Raw genomic sequence first — 14,892 nt, 5'->3', positions numbered from 1 at the left:
ACAGTGAACCAGGAAAAAAGGCAACAGAGGAAGAAGAATAGAGAGAGCAACTCAGGGGAGGGGAGTTGGAGAGGGGAGAGAAGAGAAGGAATGCCCACGTTTCCTGGTGATTTTAATTTTCACATCACAAAGTGCCACCCACCTGTCAACCATGACACTTCCCTGTGCCACCTACTGTGACCACTGGGAGGGAAGAACGTGGAACTCAATCCTTCCCACCCAGCCTGATCTGCCTACTGCTGTTAGACCACAAAGGAAGGAAGAGCCTCCAAAAGTTGCCAAGGTTCTCTCTCTCTGAGGTAAATGGCCAATTTCCACAGCCACTGGAGTGAGAACGCTGACCCCAACTCCCCTACTGGACTTACACCTCAGTGCCACAGGAGCCTGGAGTCAGACCGTAGCCGCCTTGGGTTGGCAGGGACACCCAGGGTTCAGTGAAGGAGGCAGTGCCAGAATCCAGAAGTCACCAGTCCAGTCTCAGTCAGCGATGAACTGATTCTCCGAACTCTTTGGGCCAAGGACAGGCCATGGCCTCCATGCTTCTAGTCCCTTCCTTGAAGCGATCGGGTAAATCACATGATGAGCCTCAAGCAAGGGACTTTAAGCTGGTGGCTTCCAGCAGCTTCCTGCTCCTGAACCACCACTCTCTCTCTCTGAAGTCCTTCCATCGTCATTCACCCCCAACCCGTGCAGGCCCTAGGGAGGCTCTGACTCTGTTTGCATGGTGAGCACTGGCCTCTGTGCCAGCTTCGTCACTAGCCAACTGTTTTGGTTTCCTGTGGCTGCCGTAATGAACTACCACCAACTCAGTGGCTTCCAACAACAGAAATTTACTCTCATATAGTTCTGGAGGGTGGAACCCCACACTTGGTCAGCTGGGCTGGCCACTCCTGTAGTCCGTGAGGAGAGAATCCGTTTCCTTGCCCTTTCCAGCTTCTGCTGGCTACCTGCACTCCTTGGCTCATGGCCCTTCCTCCATCTTCAAGGTGTGTCCCTCTGGTCTCTGCTTCCAGCATCATGTGGTCTTTCCCTCTTCTGTCATGTCAAACCTCCTCTGCCTTCCTCTGATCAGGGATGCTTGTGATGGCACTTAGGACCCATGCAGATAGTCTGGGATGACCTCTCCTTCTCAAGATCCTTAATCACATCTGCAGTGTCTCTTTCGCTGTGTCATATTTGTAGGTTCCAGAGATTAGGACGCAGACATTTTGAGAGGCCAGAATTCTGCCTACCACACCAGGTACAGGTCTCTGGGCAACTGAGTCACCTCACCTTTCTGAACCTTGCTTGTTTGCTGACCTCTTGCTTCCAGGAAGACGGTGGATGTCACGGCACATTACACACTGTGAAGTGAGGACCAGCACAAGTGCTGAGGCTGGTTCTTGTCCCTTCTGATGAAGCTGAGGGCCCCTCAGTTCAGTCACGTGTGGCCTTCCCCAGGTGTGTCTTCATTAATGCTCTCCAAGTTGAACTTGTCCCTAAGCCAACTGGCTCCTCCCTCTCTGTCCCAACGAGTGACAGTGGACAGTAGAAGGTCTTTGGGTGGGTGGCAGCCATTCTGGCTTTGATCCTAGGCAACCATTGTTCTGTGTGGTGGTTCCACGGAGATCCACGTATATATAAATAGGATCATGAGGGTAAAGTTCTCTTTGTTCTCTGAGTAGCAGTTAAAGCAGTCTGTGCTTGTCACCCCTCTGCTGCCTCTGGAACCAGCCACAGTGCCATCCCGGCCCTCTGCCAGCTGCTGTCCACAGTCGCTTTGGTGGATCAGGCCCTACTGTCAACCTCAGCTGGCCAGCCTGCCTGAGGGCAGGTCACAGTTTGTCCAGTAGCTGATAGGAGGTACGCAAAAGACAGCAAGAGCTCCAAATGGAGAGATTGGTAAAAACCCCTGGGTGTATGACCACAGCTGCTTCCCAGAGCTTAGCAGAGAACGTGGAAATTACCAGCAAGCTTTTAAAGGGAAACCATTATCTCTCAACCCAAACCCAGGGAAGTCACATCTGCTACCACCAGCAGATGGGGGTGGGGTGGTGGTGCTTCAGCTAAGCCTGTGAGAAACTGAGAACAGAAAGACACTTTCTGAACTTGGCCTTCCCACCCTCTCATTGTGCCAGCATGGAGACGGGATCCTTGGAGAGTGGGCAGGGAGGATGACTGGTGGGGAGAATTTGGACATTACTCCCCAAGAAAGCCGGGCTGGGGGCTTCCACAACGGGTGCTGCCCTGCCCAGTTCTGGTCTGTGGCCTCTTTTTGAGGGGCTCTAACATCTTCAGAGCACGCTGCAATCTCCCAGGGCCTTCTTCAGCCATCTTGGTGGCTGGGGTGCCCTAAAGCCCTGAGAAGGGACAGGGTGGTAACACTGTCCATTTTACAGATAGGGGGTGGAGCCAGGGGGAGCTCACTCGCCCAGATCACACAGACGTGGAACTGGCAACAGAACTCCCCCTGCCCAAACCTGAGTCTTTGGATTGCAGTCCAGTACTTGAAGTACTCCACCGTCCCTCTGAACGCAGGAGACCGCATTGCGGTGTTGGCTGCAGCATTAGTGGCCTGTTGTCCTTGTGTCCTTCTGAGCACAATTCCACAGCATACTGCTTTCCACTAAACAGCAGCCCCACTGTTTAGAAAGCCCACTCCACGTGCCATACCAAATGATCTTGATGTATGAATTAGTCGTTCCATTTCTCTAACAGGAAACTAAACATACCTTTTGCATACTTGTTTGCTAGTTTCTATTGGTTTTTATTTTGTTTTTCTTTCCTCTGTTATAGCCTAAGGCAATTTGGCGCCGGTTACAGACCCTGAGTTGGTAGGTAGACACAGTCATGTCTGTGGCCTGACCCCAGTGCAGGTAAGGATTCTGGAAATAAAATGACTCACTTCTCTCAGGATTTGGGGGTGAGAAAGTGGCCCCTTCCCAAAGCAAGCTTAAAGATCAATGTGTAGACACCTTGTTGGGGGGCCAGGACACCTGGTCCAGGACCTGATCTGGAATGGAGGGATATGTATGGTCTTCAGTGGTGCAAACACGGAACATAGTCCTGGCGATTTCAGAGTGACACATCACACAATGTGGGTAGGGACCCCCGAAAGCCCACAGGATCAAAACTCTTTTCACGGTAAAACCAAGATGCATTTGCCTTTTCCACTTGCCTTCTCTCACAACCACACAGTGAATTTTTCTAGAGACGACAGCTGTGATATCACAGCAGGCTGGATGCAGAAGCAGATACAAGAATGTGGCTATCTTCTATTACGCCTGACTTTAAGGAGATTTGTAAAAATGTGCAAAAATGCCATTCTTCTCTTTGGTCATTTTTGTGTTGGAAAGTATAGTGATTTACATTAATATACTGTGGTTATATTATCATTATTTTTAAATGAATTAATAAATACTTTAAAGTTTTCTCAATCTAAATTCCTAAAGCTAAAAATATCAATAGATAGAGCCTTCATAACCAAAAGTTCTGTGAAGTCCTCAATAATTGTTGGAGCATAAAGGCACCCTGAGACCAAAAGGCTTGAGAACTGCTGTCCTCAAAATTGGGGGACACTCCCATGGGACATTTGGGGACACTGTGTGGAGCAGGAAATTGCCCAAGGTCACCCAGTGATTTACTGGCAGAAATAGGACTTCAATCCGGCTTTGATTTCCAGGGCAATTTTTTGTCAAAAGCTTCAGTGACTTGGCTCTAGGGCAAAGGCCTAAAGGAACCACAGTGGCCTGCCCGCCCCACCTACCAAATACTTGCACTTCCAGTGAGTGTCAGCTCTCTAGCCACAAGGTAAAGGATTTTACCTGGCCACCACCTTGAAGAATTAAGGTAAAGCAGAGAAACTCACCTAGACCACATGATGAGCCAGTGGCCTCTCAGAACCAGGATCTAGGCTTCCAACCCCCCTGTCAATTACTCCTGTACTGGGGACTCTGGCCAGCAGAAAAGACCCTCCCTGGGCCAGTGAAAAGTATTACAATTGGCCAGAGCTCATCATTAAATTCTGCACAGCCTTGAAGAGGCTGATTGCCCATACATCAGCCCTCTCCCCAGCCCTATCCACGAGAGATTTCCGCTCCAGCTTCCTTCCCTGCTTTGAGTTGCTCCTGCACCTACACAGAGTACCTCACAGTGCTCAGAGTGTCCGAAACCCAGGGAGTTCCCACAACTGCCACTGTTCTTGCATCAATTCTCAGGTCCCCACCATGCAACCTGTGTGCACAGATTTTTAAAAAGTGTTGTTTCCGTGCTCCATGGGCCTTTTAGTCAAACCCCATTTGATCTTAATAGCACTGGTGCCCTTGTGTTATTCCATACATTAGACTGAGCTGTGGAATTGACATGCATTCTCTACGAATTGCTACTGGAAGGTGAGAGGGGAGGGACTGTGACTTGGGTGCTGCTGCTGATCTGTGTTAGTAATGAAACCCCAGGCCCGCATTCATTTGTTAAACACCTTGGCTTTTAAACAAGCTTGACATTTGAGCATTCTTACTGGTGCTCTTCCAGCCCATCTGCAAACTGAGAAGGGAGCTGTTGAATCTTGCCTTGCGATAGACTTCCATGGCATCCTGGCCTGGAGTCTTCAATTTCTCAGTCCTGGCAGTGGGTCAGGTAGAGCTCAGCACTGCAGGGAGGACTGGCTGAGGGAGGAAGGAGAACACACTCCAGAGGAGGACAGCACCATAGCCCTACTCCTGATATGTATCATTAGCTATTAACCAAGAATCATTATTTTTGTAGATTTGTCACAATTGCCTTCTACAACTAGCTTCCTCAGTGCTGTGCTAATTATCCGTATGTGCTCCTGTGAATGCCAATCATTTATTTCCAATTTACATAATCACAGAGGGCTGTTGATAACATGGAAATGCTTCAGAGTCAATGCATTAGCATTTGCCTCCAGATCATTTTATGCTCTGACTCGACAAGTTCATTCCTATCATATATGAATTTAACCTTTTGCATCCCCGAAGCAGCCAGGGAAACTGCCTGCATCTCTGCAAGGATCATTTACTTCACATGATGTCTCAAGTTAGGTGCTCTCTTGTGCTTAGAGGTTTAAAAAAAAAAATGATACAACTTCCAAAGCTGACAGAAGAAGAAACAGAAAATTTGAGTAGTCCCATATCTATTATTGATGTTGAAAATTAGTTAAAAACCATCCTGTAAAGAAACTCCTGGCCCAGATGGATGTGAATCCTTCTAAGCATTTAAGAAATAACACTAACCTGGAGTGCTGGGTGGCTCAGTCGGTTGAGCATGGGTACTCAACTTCAGCTCAGGTCATGATCTCATGATTCATGGTTTCAAGCCCTACATTGGGCTGTACTGTCAGCATGAAGCCTACTCTGGATCCTCTGTCTTCCCCCCCTGTCTCTCTGCCCCTCCTCTCTCTCTCTCTCTCAAATAAATAAACATTAAAAAACACTAACCTTACATTAAAAAAAAACACACTAACCTTACAAAAGCTATCGCAGAGAATAGAAAAGGTGGGAGCACTTCCTTTTTTGATGAGATCATTATAACCTTGACTCCAAAACCTGACAAGGATATTACAAGAAAGAAACATTATAGACCAATTTCTCTCATGAACATAGTCTCACAAGTCCTTAATGAAATACTAGCCAATCAAGGGTGCCCAGGTGGCTCAGTCTCTAGGGCATGCAACTCTTAATCACAAGGTCATGAATTCAAGCCCCCATGTTGGGCATGGAGCCTACTTAAAAAAAAAAAAAAAAAAAGAAAAGAAAAGGGGCGCCTGGGTGGCTCAGTCAGTTAAGCATCTGACTTCAGCTCAGGTCATGATCTCACAGCTTGTGAGTTCGAGTCCTGTGTCGGGCTGTGTGCTGACAGCTTGGAGCCTGGAGCCTGCTTCGGATTCTGTGTCTCATTCTCTCTCTCTGCCCCTCCCCCGCTCACACTCTGTCTCTCTCTCAAAAAATAAACATTAAAAAAATTTAAAAAACAAGAAAAGAGAAAAAAAGAAATATTAGCCAATCAAATCCAATACATATACACCTATAATATATATTAATATGCTTTATATATGTTAGGATGTCCTTGGAACCACAGTAGAGGGGACGGCCATCTTGCCAGCACAACCCAGGGAAAAGCCCCCGGTAATGTGCTGGAACGAATTGGAGGTCAACCAATCACCGAGTGACAGCACAACCTGACGCGAAAAAGGCCCACCCGGACCTAAACCCGGAACCGCTGCAGCTTAAAAACCCCAACCCACCACACCCGGGCGTGACTTCCCTGACTCCTCTCTCTCTCTCCCTGAGTCATGGAACCTCGCCCGAGACCCTTGTTCCCAATAAAGCCTTTGACTGCTAAAATTTTTAGTTCTTGACTCTTACCTTTACCCTAGCCTACGCCTAACCCTAACAATGTACACATATAAATATACACATGTATCTATCCCCAAATTACATTCATTATACATCCATGCATATATATTCATATATGTTTATTGCCCCATTCACGTGTGTGTGTGTGTGTGTGTGTGTGTGTGTGTGTTTGCAGAGAAACAGAGGGAAAAAGAAAAAGAGGGAGCACTTCTGGTGTTTTCAGGAATCACCTCCTTGTATTCCTGTACTTGACTCAGTGTCTGCTTCTAGGGAAACATAATCTAATTCAACAACCAATTGAGTTTAATTCCAGCTATGCAAGGGTGGTTTAATATTAGAAAATCAATCAATCTGATTAATCATATTAACAAAAAAAGGGGAAAAGCATACAATTATTTAAATAGATGCAGAAAAGGGGCACCTGGGTGGCTCAGTCGGTTAAGCATCCAGCTTCGGCTCAGGTCATGATCTCACAGTTCAGTTTGTGAATTTGAGCCCTGCATCGGGCTCTGTGCTGACAGCTCAGAGTCTGGAGCCTTTCAGATTCTGTGTCTCCCTCTCTCTCTGTCCTTCCCCTGCTTGTGCTCTGTCTCTCTCTGTCTCTCAAAAATATAACATTAATTTTTTTTAAATAAATAGATGCAGAAAAGCATTTGACAACATTCATAGGCACCCATAATCAAGCAAATGAACAAAAATCTCTTAGCAAATTAGGAGTAGAAGGGAACTTTCTAATCAGATAAAAAGAAGCTACAAAAACCATGGCAACCATTCATAATCAGCAGTGAAATATTAAAATCTTTACCCATATCCTGGGAATGAGGAAAAGTTGCCCACTATCCCCACTTCCATTCCACATTGTACCAAGTGTCCAATGTAGTTAAACAGAAAATAAATAAATCTATTATTCACAAGCTACATGATTGCATACATAATAAATCCAATGGAATCTATAAACTACTAGAATTCATAAAGTAGCAGGATACAAAGTCAATATGTAGGAATCAGTTACATTTTTAAAAATAAACCCACGAAATAAATGAAAGATGTGCAAAACTTCTACACAGAAAATAAGAAAACATTATCGAGAGAAATTAAGAAATTCAAAACGAAAGGAGAGATATGCCATTAGTAAGGGGCCAGAAGACCAAATACCGTATATAACATAAACTTTCCTCACATTAACCCAGAGATTTGACTCAATTCGAGCAAAAATCCAAGCCGGCTTAACAACTCTTTTTTATATAGCTAGATATCAAAAATGTTATAATAAATATGACAATGTGACATTGGTGCAAGGACAATTAAAAGTGAATTTGAAAATGGAACAGAATGGAGTCCAGACACAGACCCACACATATATCATTAGAAAAGATTGTCTTTTCACTAAATTATTATGGGTCAGTTGAATGTCATATGGGAAACATACAGTGTGACTCCTCCCTCATGTTACATACCCAAACCAACTCTAGGTGAAGTGTAAAAGGTAGAAAACCATGTATTTTAGAGGAAAAAAGGAGACCATCTTCAGACTTTAGAGTAGGCAAAGGTAGCTTAAACGGGACACTAAATGAACTAATCATATTAAAAACATAATACATTAGGCTACATTAAAATTATCAACTTTTGTTTATCAAATAAACATTAAGAGTGGGAAAAGGCCGTTCTCAGAGAAGGGAGAAGATATTTGCTATATATATATTCAGGTCCTCTGCCAATTTTTCTATTGAAGTGTCTTTTTCATATTGATTTGTAGGAATTCTTTATATATTGTACATTCTGGACAGTTCTCTGAGATATATGTCCAGTATACATATCCAAAGGACTATCTAGGATATATAAAGTAATCCTCAAACTAGTAACAAAACACAGATATCCCAGTAGAAAACTTGGCAAAGGACCCAAAGAAACACTTCACAAAAGAGGCTATCCAAATGGCCAAAAGATGTGCAACCTCAGGGGTCACCAGAAAAAATGCAAATTCCAACTCCTAAGCAATACCACTACTGTAATAGACTCTGTAGTGTGCTACCCAGATTCCCCTTCACGACTGAAGCACCCAAGCAGAGAGTGTTGACAGCTGACAACTCTAGATGAGCTCCCCCTCCTGGTGATCGCCCTAGGCTGTAAAGAGCCACCTCGCCTGAAGTCACCTCCTTTTCCCAGGAGTAGGGGCCTCCGATGACTGGTTGCTATGAGGTGCAAGACTCAGTCCCCCGGCCTCAGTGTGGGACAATTCTGAAGGGTCATCCTGGCTACAGAGGTAGATTAATCAGACCGCTCATATTCTGCTAATGGAAATGTAAATTGTATAACCACTTTGGAAAACAGTATGGCAATATGGCTATATCTACTACACCTGAACATACATGCATGATCCAACTATTCCACTGCTAAGTATTATAACTGCAATGCATATATATATATATATATATATATATATATGTTCATCAGTGACATGTACACAAATGGTAATAACAGCAATGCTCATACTGCCCAAACTGGAAACCCAAATATTCATCAGGTGCAGAATGGATACAAATCTCAGAAACATAATGTTGAGTAAAACAACCAGACACAAAAAAGCAAGTTCTTTATTATTCCTTTTAAGTAAAGTACAAAATTAAACAAATGCGGGTAGAATTCAGAACAGTGGTTACCATTGGGGGGGGGTGGGATTAGTGATCACGAGGGACATCATGGGGACTTGGGGGGAAGTACTAATGTTCTGTCTCTTGATGTGGTTCTGATTCCACAAGTGTGTTCGCATTGTGAAATTTATCCAGTACACACACGATCTGGGCACTTTTCTGTATATAGTACTTCAATAAAACAATCTTGGAAAACATAAAGAACACATGCACATATACACACATGTAGAAATCAGCAGAGGCACAGTCCCTGAAGTGGCCTTTCAGTTGCTAACTTTCAGTCTTCATTCATTCATGGAGCCCCATGGGCTGTGGTCAGGCCAACATTTGAAGCAGACCATGGTTCAAGGAAGGCCAGACTTAACATTTGAGAATGCTCAGACTCCCCCCGCCCCTGCCCCTATGCAACCTAACTCCTGAGGCCTGGGCTGAGCTTCGGCAGTTGGGTCACCTGGCTGAGGGTTGGGAGAGATGCTTGAACCAAATCAGAGGTTTTACACTCACCTGCCTTGGCCTAGTGACGGGAAATGTGGGGGGCAGGCATGGTTTTGTCAGTACTGAGTGGGTGGTAGCTCGGGAGGGGTGACAATTTTCTCTGATGAGTCAGTTGAGATAGAAGCGGGGTACTTGGTGTTGATGAAAATAAAAAGCCTTCTTCCCTGGTTATTGGAAAGGTTCAGCAGGTACGCTCTTTGATAAATGGTCACAGTAATGAAATTCACACTCTTTAATCACAAGGGCTATAACTTAATTAAAAACACATCGAGGATTGATTTGGGTTGGAGAGCTCTCTCAGTTCCTGGGCTTTATTAAATTTGGTGTTTCTTTGCTCAGCCTCATCTGACACACATAAGTACGGAAGTCGATGGCTGAGGAGCTGTCACTGTCCTGATGAGATGAACCCAGCTCTGGGTCCTGGGCAGACCAGGCCGAAGGGAGACGGGGACCAGGATACCCAGCGAAGGGGGCCCAGGCTTGCAGCCTCTCCCTGCCTTTGCCCGCAGCATGTTCCAGGCAGACTATAGGAAACTGGAGTATTCACTAATCTGAGCCCAAGGCAAGGCTGTCCTTGAGCCCACTGACTTGGGTCCCTTGGGAGAGATCTGATGCTGGGGAAGCCAATCGAATGCTCAGAGCCAACTTGTGAGATAAAAGCTGTTGCCGTTTCCCATTTGACACCTGTGGAAACCTGGGAAGATAGAGGGGTAATGACTTGTCAGGGGTTTGTGGGGTCCAAGGGCCCAGGCAGACACTACCCAGACCCCGCTTGCAGGTAGGCATCCCCCACACAACACACACATACACACAGATCAACTTCCCTCGCCTCTACATCTGGGCAGATACACCTGCATACACGCACACGTCTACACGCCCATCTGCACTGCCAACATATACACATGCATGCACACACACACACACCCATGTACATATAAACCCAGATGTGGATGCACGTTTACACTCCACTGCACTCCCAACACACACACAAACATGCACTACAGTGCATATACCTTCACACACACACCTGTGCACGTACACCTGGATACAAGCATGTGTGCACACTCCCCCCACACTCACACCCTCCCCACATCCGCACTTGTGAAGATACAGTCACAGACATACATCGATGCCACTGCATTCACCCCCAACACGTGTATATAAACACCAACACCTGCTCAGAGGCTCAGATATATGAACACACACGTGATGTGCACCCCATAGCCACCCTCACGAAGATATATTTGATACAGACACACATTCAACTACCTATCACATCCACACCACATACATCCACACTCATCATCTCTACACACGCACACCCATGTAGATAATACCCAGATACAAATACAAGCACACATATGCACATCCACACACATGCACACAACACCAGTGCACTCATTTACCTATACCTACACACACACACACACACACACACACACACACACTGCACCAAAATACAGACACATACTCACACAACCAAACAGATCTGCACCCCTCACACACATACACTCATTTACTACACACACCTAAACACATCTGTGCACACACACACACACACACCCTGTGCAGATGAACTCAGACACATCCACATATCCATAGACATCCACACAATACACACTGACACACATCCATATACACACATATGCACACACCTGCACTCACACTTTATACACACATATACACACCCGTGTGTATATACCACGTGTAGACATTCACCCATGCCCAGACACAAACACACACATAAACACACATGCACACATATACAGACACATACAGCGTATACACACATTCACACACATGTATCAATACCCTCAAAGATAAACATGTACACGTATATACCCACACACTCACACACAGACATGCACAAAACCAACAAACATGTGTGTGGGAAGTATAGGTACATACATGCACACTCACTCCCATCCCCAGACACACTTGTATAATGAACACATGCATATTCCCAAACATGTACACACTCACACTCATTTACTTCTGGGGGCCATCTGTCAATGCCAAGCACTCATTGTGCTTGTGCTTTCTAGAAATGTGTGGCTGAAGGGCAGTCCTGAGAAGCCAGGTCTAATTAGCATAACACACACTCCCTGCCCACGTGAGCCCTGGAAACCTTGGTCATGCCCTGGCACAGCCAACTGTGGAAGCAGGGCCCTCTCCTTGCTCTCCTGAGAAGGCAGCGGGACCAGTGGCTACCTTGCACTAGCAGCCTACCTGTCACACCAGCGGTGCTTCCTCCAGCAGGACCCATGCCACCATTCCATGGGGCCCTGGGAGCTTTCCTGGATCAATGACAGCAAGTGATAGGAGACAGGAAAACAATGCTGGAGAGGATGACCAGGCTGCAGTCACACAGGGCCTTGTGGCCTTTGTGCTCAGAGTCACCAGAAGCCACCCAAAAGTTGGAAGTAGGAGGAAGCTGTAGTCAATCAGATTCACGTGTGTGAAGGACCCCTCTGGTGCCCTGTGGAGAATGGCAAGAGGAGTGCGGTCTGGATGGGAAGAGGCCAGGGTGGAAGCTGGCGCAGCTGTCCATGTGGCAGTGAGGAGGTTAGGCCACAGTGGAGGTGGCATGACAGGTGGTGAACTGGCTGGAAGAGGATCTGGCCAGGCTTGGTCACCAGTGGGACAGGGCCTGAGGAAGAGGGAAGGGGGGGTGAGGGGTGACATTCAGATTCCCGGGTGAGGGCCCGGGGGGCACTGTAGAGGTGGGCGGGCCCCTGTAGCCACCGTGATGGCAGGGGCTGGGCTTTATCTGAGGCTCAGTGAGGAGCCGCCGAGGTTGAGGAAGGCCTTGTGTTGCACTGGCAGACATCAGATTACTGCGAGGGGCCAGATGGGGGATCCCGAAAGGCAGGCAGGGGCCTCAGGAAGTTTGCACCAGCTTGGGTGAGGTCTAGGGCTATCAGACCGGAGCCAGCAGAGCTAGTCCTTGCCTAGCACCTCAAGGCGGCTGAACAGGAGCGGAACAGCACTCACAGTCCTGGAACCCGCCCAGGTACCAGGCAGCGGCAGTGGAGGGGAAGCAACCGGCTCCAACCAGGCTGGGCCTGGGAAAGACGGGACCCGGGTCCTACAAGCAATGGTCCGGATGTGCCCTTCACCGGAAGACCGACGCAGGACAGGAGGTGTGCATGGAGAGCAAGGGTTGTGGGAGGAATAGGGTGCCCGCTAGGAATGGTGATTTCTGGGCCAGTGGGCTAAGTACTCCAACTGGGTCGTCACGGACCAGTGCGCTTGAACGTGTTCATGGGTCTGTGCACGCACCACCGCGTGTGCGTCGCCGCGTACCGGGCCGCGTCTGCGTCTTCGTGTGTGCATCACCGCGTACGGAGCCGCGTGTGCGTCGCCGCATGTGCGTCACCAAGTGTGCCTCGCCACGTACGGAACCGCGTCTGCATCGCCACGTACGGAGACATGTCTGCGTCGCCGAGTGTGCGTCACCACGTACAGAGCCTCGTGTGCGTTGCCGAGTGTGCGTCGCTGAGTACGGAGCTGCGTCTGCATCGCCGAGTGTGCGTCACCACGTACGGAGCCGCGTCTGCGTTGCCAAGTGTGCGTTACCTCGTACGGAGCCTCGTGTATGTTGCCGAGTGTGCGTCGCTGCGTACGGAGCCTCATGTGCATTGCTGCGTGTGCGTCGCCACGTGTGCGTCACAGTGTACGGAGCCACGTGTGCGTCGCCAAGTGTCCGTCACCATGTACGGAGACGCGTCTGCGTCGCCAAGTGTGCGTTACCGCGTACGGAGCCTCGTGTCCGTTACCGAGTGTGCATCGCCGCATACGGAGCCGCGTCTGCGTTGCCGAGGGTGCGTCACTGCGTACAGAGCCACATTTACGTCGCCGAGTGTGCGTCGCCACGTAAGGACCCGCGCGTGTGCGTCGCCGCGTGTGCGTCACAGTGTACGGAGCCACGTGTGCGTCGCCAAGTGTCCGTCACCACGTACGGAGACGCGTCTGCGTCGCCGAGTGTGCGTCACCGCGTACGGAGCCTCGTGTCCGTTGCCGAGTGTGTATGGCCGCATGTGCGTCGCCGAGTGTGCGTTACCTCATACGGAGCCGCGTCTGCGTTGTCGAGGGTGCGTCACCGCGTACAGAGCCGAGTGTACGTCGCCGAGTGTGCGTGGCCACGAACGGAGCCGCGCGCGTGCATTGCCGCGCGTGCGTGTGTGTGAACGAGTATACGCGTGCAGGTGGAAGGGTGCGCGGGTGCTGAAGGGAAGGTTTGCTGGGAAGCTGCTACCGAGATGCCCCTAAGCTTGCCTTTAAACCTGTCATAAAATTATCAGGTGTCCTCCTGTGTCGCCCCTCTGCCACCTTAATTCCTTTCCACTTGTCCCAGCCCCACTCCCCCCTCCGCACTTCATCTTCCCCAGATGTGTTTCTCTGCAGGCTGCTGCGGCCGGCAGGAGGCCTGCTGGGTCCCCGATGGCTGGGCGTGTGGTTGCTAAGCCTTCGAAAGACAAATTTCAGCCGGGCACATGTTAGCAGTTTATTTGTTATTTGTTTCCTCACTCATAATCCAGAAAGAGTCTGGCTGCTAAATTGCACATGCTCATTAGGAATAGAGGTTACCCGGGGTCTGGGCAAGATGCAGCCTGTGACAGCCAAAACTTGTTTTTTTCAGTGAGGAGGGAAGATCCGAGCTGGAAACCCGTCAGTCCAGGTCTGGGTGCAGAGTTCGGAGGCACACAGACACAGATGAGAGACAGAGAGGCAAGAAAAACTGAGTTGGCACCTGAGTTTTGGGATTAGGCCTGAAGCCTGCCTTTGGGGAAAATTCCTGCAAATTCCTTCTGCCTTTCCTCCTTTCATGAAGGTTGAAGAAGGGCATGGGCAGTGAGGCTTCCTGGATACCCTGTCCCAGTTTCACAGTAGGGTCTTGGGAGTCTCCTAGAGGTAGAACTTCCTAAAAGCCCAAAGCCTGGAGGTAGGGTTCCCTGTCTCCCGGGCATTTCCATCTTAGCTCTAGCCCCTACATAAAATGCAGTGCCCTGCATAAAATGCTCTCGAGGCCCCAGGAAAGGTCTTCTTCCTCTTTTTCCTCCATATGGCTCACCCGCCACATGATGCAGAGCCCAGGTCTGTCTCTGCTGACCCTTGGCCCTGGAAAGGCAGAGGGAAGCTCAGCTCCTGCCTGTTGATTACACTTCAGTGTGAACACGGGCTGGGTGCTTAGAGCCACCATTTTTCTCTCTAATGGACCGGCAATGGGCTTGCCATCTGGGTAAAAGTGTGCCAAGGGTCAATGCTAGAGAACAAGTAGAGCAGCCCTGGGTGCAAGTACCTTCTCAGCTGCCCAGTTTCCCATCCACAGACAGGGCCAGCCAACTCCCACGGTTGTTAGGAGGGTGTGAGCAACAAGGGCTGGAGAAGCA

General features: G+C 48.5%; 1 long non-coding RNA gene across 2 annotated transcripts in view; it reads left to right on the top strand.

Annotated features, from left to right (window-relative positions):
- LOC145714013 (uncharacterized) overlaps positions 1 to 6,331 on the top strand; it is a 279,372-nt gene extending 273,041 nt beyond the window's left edge. The window contains exons 12-14 of one of the 2 annotated variants that reach the window (XR_014136768.1): positions 1,313 to 1,440; positions 2,776 to 2,855; positions 6,057 to 6,331. This is a non-coding gene — a long non-coding RNA (uncharacterized LOC145714013). The remainder of the gene's footprint in view (positions 1 to 1,312; positions 1,441 to 2,775; positions 2,856 to 6,056) is intronic. The other variant, XR_014136769.1, reaches the window with a different exon arrangement.
- Positions 6,332 to 14,892: the final 8,561 nt, after the last annotated feature.

This window comes from Panthera onca, chromosome X (genome assembly GCF_046562875.1).
Source record: "Panthera onca isolate mPanOnc1 chromosome X, mPanOnc1 haplotype 2, whole genome shotgun sequence".
Lineage (NCBI taxonomy): Eukaryota > Metazoa > Chordata > Mammalia > Carnivora > Felidae > Panthera > Panthera onca.
This window is presented reverse-complemented; position numbering and strand designations above follow the sequence as displayed.